General features: G+C 30.1%; 1 protein-coding gene across 1 annotated transcript in view; it reads right to left on the bottom strand.

The window, feature by feature from the left end:
* LOC145682723 (uncharacterized) overlaps nucleotides 1–5,650 on the bottom strand; it is a 130,977-nt gene extending 125,327 nt beyond the window's left edge. The window contains exon 1 of the mRNA XM_081754108.1: nucleotides 5,574–5,650. The gene's annotated coding sequence lies outside the window, so the exon portion shown is untranslated. The remainder of the gene's footprint in view (nucleotides 1–5,573) is intronic.
* Nucleotides 5,651–6,000: the final 350 nt, after the last annotated feature.

The following is a 6,000-nucleotide window of genomic DNA, read 5'->3' on the forward strand; positions in this document are numbered from 1 at the left end:
GTGCTTTCCACCGCGCGCGACTAACCGTGTAATGTTTTTTCTCAGTGTTTCGCTCTGCACGTGACCTTTACTTTGGAGATGTTTTAAGCTTTATAAACATAAATATTATTTTAATGGACGGAAGAGAGGTCGATAGAGTTAACAAACTGACACCAAGTGTGAAAAAAGAGGAAATTATAAATGAACAGCTTAAAAGAACAGAGGTAAATGTTAGGAATGGACTATTCGGATAAATTATCCGAGATGATCTCGTGGAAGCTTTGTCTAAGGAAGATCATATAAAAAAAATGTACAAGTGAGTGAACACGAAAGGTGAAGTGAGGAGTCTGCGAGAAAGTCTGAAGATCTTAAACACAGAAATGACCAGTGATTCTCCGAATGTAGTGAGAACAGGAGAGGACGAAATAAGCGACGACGAAGTGTAGAACAGTGTAAATTCGAAGATAACCTAAAATAACTAAATGTAGTGCTGTATAGGTGAAGTTTCAAATAACAGGACTGTAAAATAATTCAATGTAAATTTGATTTGATTTGATTTGATTTCAATTTAGCGCCCCTTTAAGCATCAAGGCTATGTAAGACATGGACCTACTGCTTAACGTGGGATCCGAACCACATGAGCTCCCACCGGGAATCGAACCCGGAAGTCCCACGCCAAAGGCGCGTATGCTAACCGTTTAGCTACAAGTGAGCTCTAATTGGATGTAAAATGCGCTGTGAAGTTTTGTTTTCTTGTTATGTTTATATAGTATTTATTTTACTAATATACTATTGCATTGGTAATTTTAGACGAACCGAAGAGTTAACAAAAACAAAGATAGTAATCAGATTTAGAATTTTCAATAAAACCAGTGCGTAGTTATCTATCTAAAGAAATATGTAACAAAAAAAAACATTTTATTCCAAATAAGAAATAAAAAAAACAGTACATGTCTAATTCTAGGTTCCTCTAATAGTTATTACTGTAAAACTTATAATAATAATAATAATAATGTTATCCCCCCTTAATCAGAAAATATATAAAATTACGTTTTTAATACAAGAAAAATGTTTAAAACGATATTTGCAACACAGTATGTTCGTGCGGTCCTTTTGACCGCGCGCGACTACTCGCGTTACTTTTTCAGCGCGATTTCTCGAGGGTTAAGAATGTTTGCTATAAACATTAATAAACATGTTTCGGTTTTAGCTATCCATACTTAATATTATATTGTTCCAAACTAAACAGTAACCTTGAAAGATCTCTAAATGTAACCTGTAGTTCACATGAGATCATTGCTAATTACAGTAAAGCAGTCACAGTAAACATTCGTTTAACGTAAATACTTGAATATAATGATAACTTATATATGCTTAAATAAAGAACGAGAATGGTGAGCAAATATAATTTATGAACTACATTACTATTTAAAAATTACTTGTGATTTTAACTTACTACATTTGAGTTGCAATAAGAGCAGACGCAGCCGAATATTATTACTTTTAAATTGTGAAAATAGTTCAGTATTTTATTTATATTATGGTAATAACTTAACATTTCTTCATACTTAGCACGAACTTAATTCATATGCGGAATTATTGCACATCATTAAATTAGCTGCATGTCAGATTGTTGTGTGACAAAATTTATTTGTTCAGAAGAAAAAAATGTAAAATCAGAAGCCCTTTTAATTTTTTTTATATAGGTGTGAGTAGTTGGCAAATCACTCACATAGTGAGTAGTTTGACATATCATTGATATCTGACGGGTGGTGCCATCGTTGAACCTTCGTGCCTGTGTAGCTGCCAGTCGTTCGTCATTCATAGGAGAAAGGTAATAAGGCTCAATACCCCTTCTATGTATAATGGAGTTATTAACAAAGGGAAATTGTTAAATTTAATTTGTTGTGGTGAGACTGATACAAAATGAGAATAGGAAGTGTCCGGTGTATATTGAAGGTGAGAAGAATAGCTAAGTATGATTTCTGAAAAAAGAGGAATCAAAATTTGAACCAAAAAAAAAGTATGTTTTTGAAATTAGCAGATGAAGACGTTGGTATGCATATTTCTCTTTATTATACTTGCGAGGAGTTTGAAGAGGCATTGTAATCGGGATATATGTTTGAGCATTAGGCGTGCTTCTTTTTGCAAATAAGCTCATTTTCTATTAATTTGTGGGTAGTGATTTCAAGATTCTTGAAATTGAAAAAAAATTAATTTATGTTTGCATCATATTTCCTTTGGTTTAATACTTAGTAAAATTAGTTATTCTCGTTTAGCTGAATCCAAATCTTTCAACTCTAAATTTAACCTATATTTGAGAAAATACCACAAAGTTCTTCTATCGGAGTTGGTTCCAACATTTCTTAAGGAATGCAACAAGATGTATATTTAAATATATAAAATATCGCAATAAAAATAATATTGGTAAGTATGTAAACATTTGTTAGTAACAAAAGCAACACTTGTGTATTAAAAGAAGTCATAATTTCAAATGTACTTCAAGGAATTAAAAATAGTACAAAGTAAAATGTTTTTTTTAAATTGATATTACCCACCTTCTGTAGGCGATTGTATTCTGGTGATAACGTTAATGTAGTTACTAAAAAACGTAGCATGCCACTGATATATATTCTAAGTTAAAATCACGTTTGTAATAATCGCCTATCGGTTTTAACAAATTGCACACCTTTACGCGAAATTTCGACTTTACCAAATGAAAATAATTTTAATCAAGCGAAAATCCATGCAAATTAATGAAGAGAATCGGATGTAAGCTAGTACACAGTTTATCAATATTTTCTGCTCGAATTTACTTAAATATCGTTCTGTGTCGTATATGATAGGCACAAAAATATTTTAAATATCACAGATAAAATATAATTACAAACTCAATGAACAAAGATAATAGCTGCAAGTTTAAAATGTGGAACAATTTTGTGTTCCTGGCCAGAATTAACAAAAATAACTCTATTTTAATTAAATCCTGTGTAATAATGTTTTAACCAAATTGCATAAAAAGAACATTGAGTTCACAAAGTTTAGTTTTAAAGAATAAATTGTTTTGGAAATTAAATACTATTGAAATTAGAGATTCCATGAAATTTGACATCCCGTAGAACAATGGAACCTCTTTAAAATAATGCAATGTTCAAAATGTCGGAAAATGCAATTACATCGCATTTTGAAGGAAATGCACAAGGAAGAAGGAGGATAAAATGGAATTTTAAAGCAACTCTCAGTAAACATGATGCCAGATTGAAGGAGTGGCTGCCAGCAGGTTGTTGAAAAGTGATAAATTATAAACTACAATAGAAAATGTAAAGATATGTAACTAAATTAGATATAGTAATGCTAAAATATCATTTGATGTCAAGTAGCATCTCACGAATTATCGTCATCAATCACGCTCATTCAATCAGTGGAAAGTCTACTAAATTTCTGTTTTACAAAATCTAATACATGCAGATATTATTTTTTTCAAGTGTTTTGTAATAGACTTAAAGTAAATAAAAAAGTATTTTTTGTTGAAACGAATTTCCAAATCAGAGTATTAAGTAGAGTACTTTATGTAAGGGTGAATAAATGTTAAAAATTAAATGGCACACAAATACGGAAGGTGAATGAGTGAAATTTCTTCAGAAGCTTAAATTGACGAACAATAGTAATGGTGTTTGTAATGATATGTTCAATGACGTTTCACAACTCTCATATTTTACTTATGGGCGAAGATTAAATTGGTATATTACAGAAATCGTGTCTGAAATCAGCGTCAAATTACTGTTTTAATCCAATAGTGACTTATTATTCTTTTTATCTTAAATTGAACCTATAACATTTGCTAATTCCATAGATATCTATATTATGGTTTGTATTACTTTACCTTCTCGCTTAGGAGGACCACTTTGTGTAGAGCCTAACAATATCAACAAAATATCGTCAATACTTGTTTCCCCACTAAGTGTCAGTTATTTCCCATAGAAACGTTTAACTAGTTTTACACATCAAATCACCTTGTTGATAATTTTGAAATAGAATGTAACATAAGATTTGAAATTTTAATACGAAAAACATTTTTCGGACCTCTAATATTTTAAACGAGTATTTTCTCATTAGGAAATCTGACCTAACGAGAAATAAAGAATGGAGGGTCTATTTCGCCTATTTTATTTACAATTAGCTCTTTGGTGCAGAAGTAGTTTATTGACAACACAGAACTAAAATTTTATATTCAGATTTTTATAAAATTAATGACAAAGCCCTATTATATATAAACGAGGAAAAGTGAATGGCAGAACTATACAAAAATTTTGTATTAATCTAAATAATCATATTTATTAAAGTACCGAGCAATTCCTAATACCCAAATTGCCTTCACCGATTTTAATCATGATGTATAATTTTTTAAGCTTATTGACATTAGAAATATTTTCAACATTTACCACGTAATGAGGCACTTCCAAGTGCATCTTCTAATCGATAATCACACTGATTTGTCAGTATTTTAACGACGTCACTAGGATATTTGAAAACGCTATTCAGTTTTTAATCGTAGGAATTTTTCTTCAACTATTATTAAAAATATCCTTTTCCAGAATTATTCGAAATTTTTTATAAGCTTTTGGTTTCAATGATAGTTATGTCTATCCTCAATGTAGTTTAAATCTGAGGCACAGCCTTTATATTTTTATCACCTTGTATAGAGATCCGGAAGCAATTTTTCCCTCTGTCTCAAAAATGGAATATCGGGTTATTGAGCAATATCAACATGAAAAGTAGTGCCTGTTTTCTGATTATTCTTACACCTACGTGATTGATTCATAGATTTCGTGTATTCAATATCAGTATATGTTAATTTTGTACATTTCAAATGGAAAAATCATAAGAGTCAGAGCAATTAAATTTGGATTATTCCTGTCTTGGTATCCAATTTTCACATTCAGTACACGCACCCATTTTAAAGTAGTGCATTTTCTGTTATACAATCACCTACAACATAGTGATGTCAGGATGTATTCCAAATATATTAACTTGTGCTGCCATTTTAATTGTAGCTACGAATCTTTTATTTACATTTAATTTTACATCTGAAAAGCAGCATGGTTTTAATGTTTAAAAGTGAGTTGAAATAAAGAAATGAAGTATTGCGTATATTAAACAAATCTATATTACTTATTGTTTATAGTAATTCATTTCACTTGAGAGAACAACACGGAAAAACATCACATTTAAATAAAAATATCGGGACACATACAACACCGTGTTACCTTTGAATATTACTTTGTAGCCACGTTTGTTTTTATAAAAGTGCAATGTAGAGTAAAACTTTACATTTAAACCGCAATTGCAAATATACCCGATTTGAGTTAATTCACAGTTGTAGGTTAATCTTATATATCGTAGGTTGTCATTGATAATCAAGTGTAAAACTTGTACTTGAAATTAGCATATCATTAAAACAATTAGTCTGTTTTCATAGATATAGCATGAGTATAAAATTAAAAGTACTTAATAATATTTATACTTAAACCACTCCAGTAATCAAGTCGTAGACACTGCAAAATCTCCATTAGAAGTAATGTTATATAACCTACCTGATAATTAACAAATTTTACTTAACTCAATCCTGATGAAACGCGATGTCTGCCTTTTCATGTAGTATGAAACGTTGAATTCTTTCTCGTGTTATCATGTAAGTTTATACACATGTTATTGTTATCACATCAGAAATAATAGACTTACATTTTTGTTTATGACACTTCAACAATACAATAGATCTCAGTAAGCAGTATCCCATAACATTTATACTAAAATGCACAACGTTCCACATCACGATTTAAACATGGTTCATTATTTCAAGACATTATAAATATATAATTGCTAGTTTTAATACATGAGGATTTCGTAAGGAATATTAATTTACATTCTAAACATACATTACTTGATTTTTAAAAAATATATAGTAACATTCATTATTTGATACAATATAGCAAAAATTCAGCTATATAAGCTTGAGAAATG

Source organism: Thermobia domestica, chromosome 4 (assembly GCF_964235325.1).
Source record: "Thermobia domestica chromosome 4, izTheDome1.hap1.1, whole genome shotgun sequence".
Classification (NCBI taxonomy): Eukaryota; Metazoa; Arthropoda; class Insecta; order Zygentoma; family Lepismatidae; genus Thermobia; species Thermobia domestica.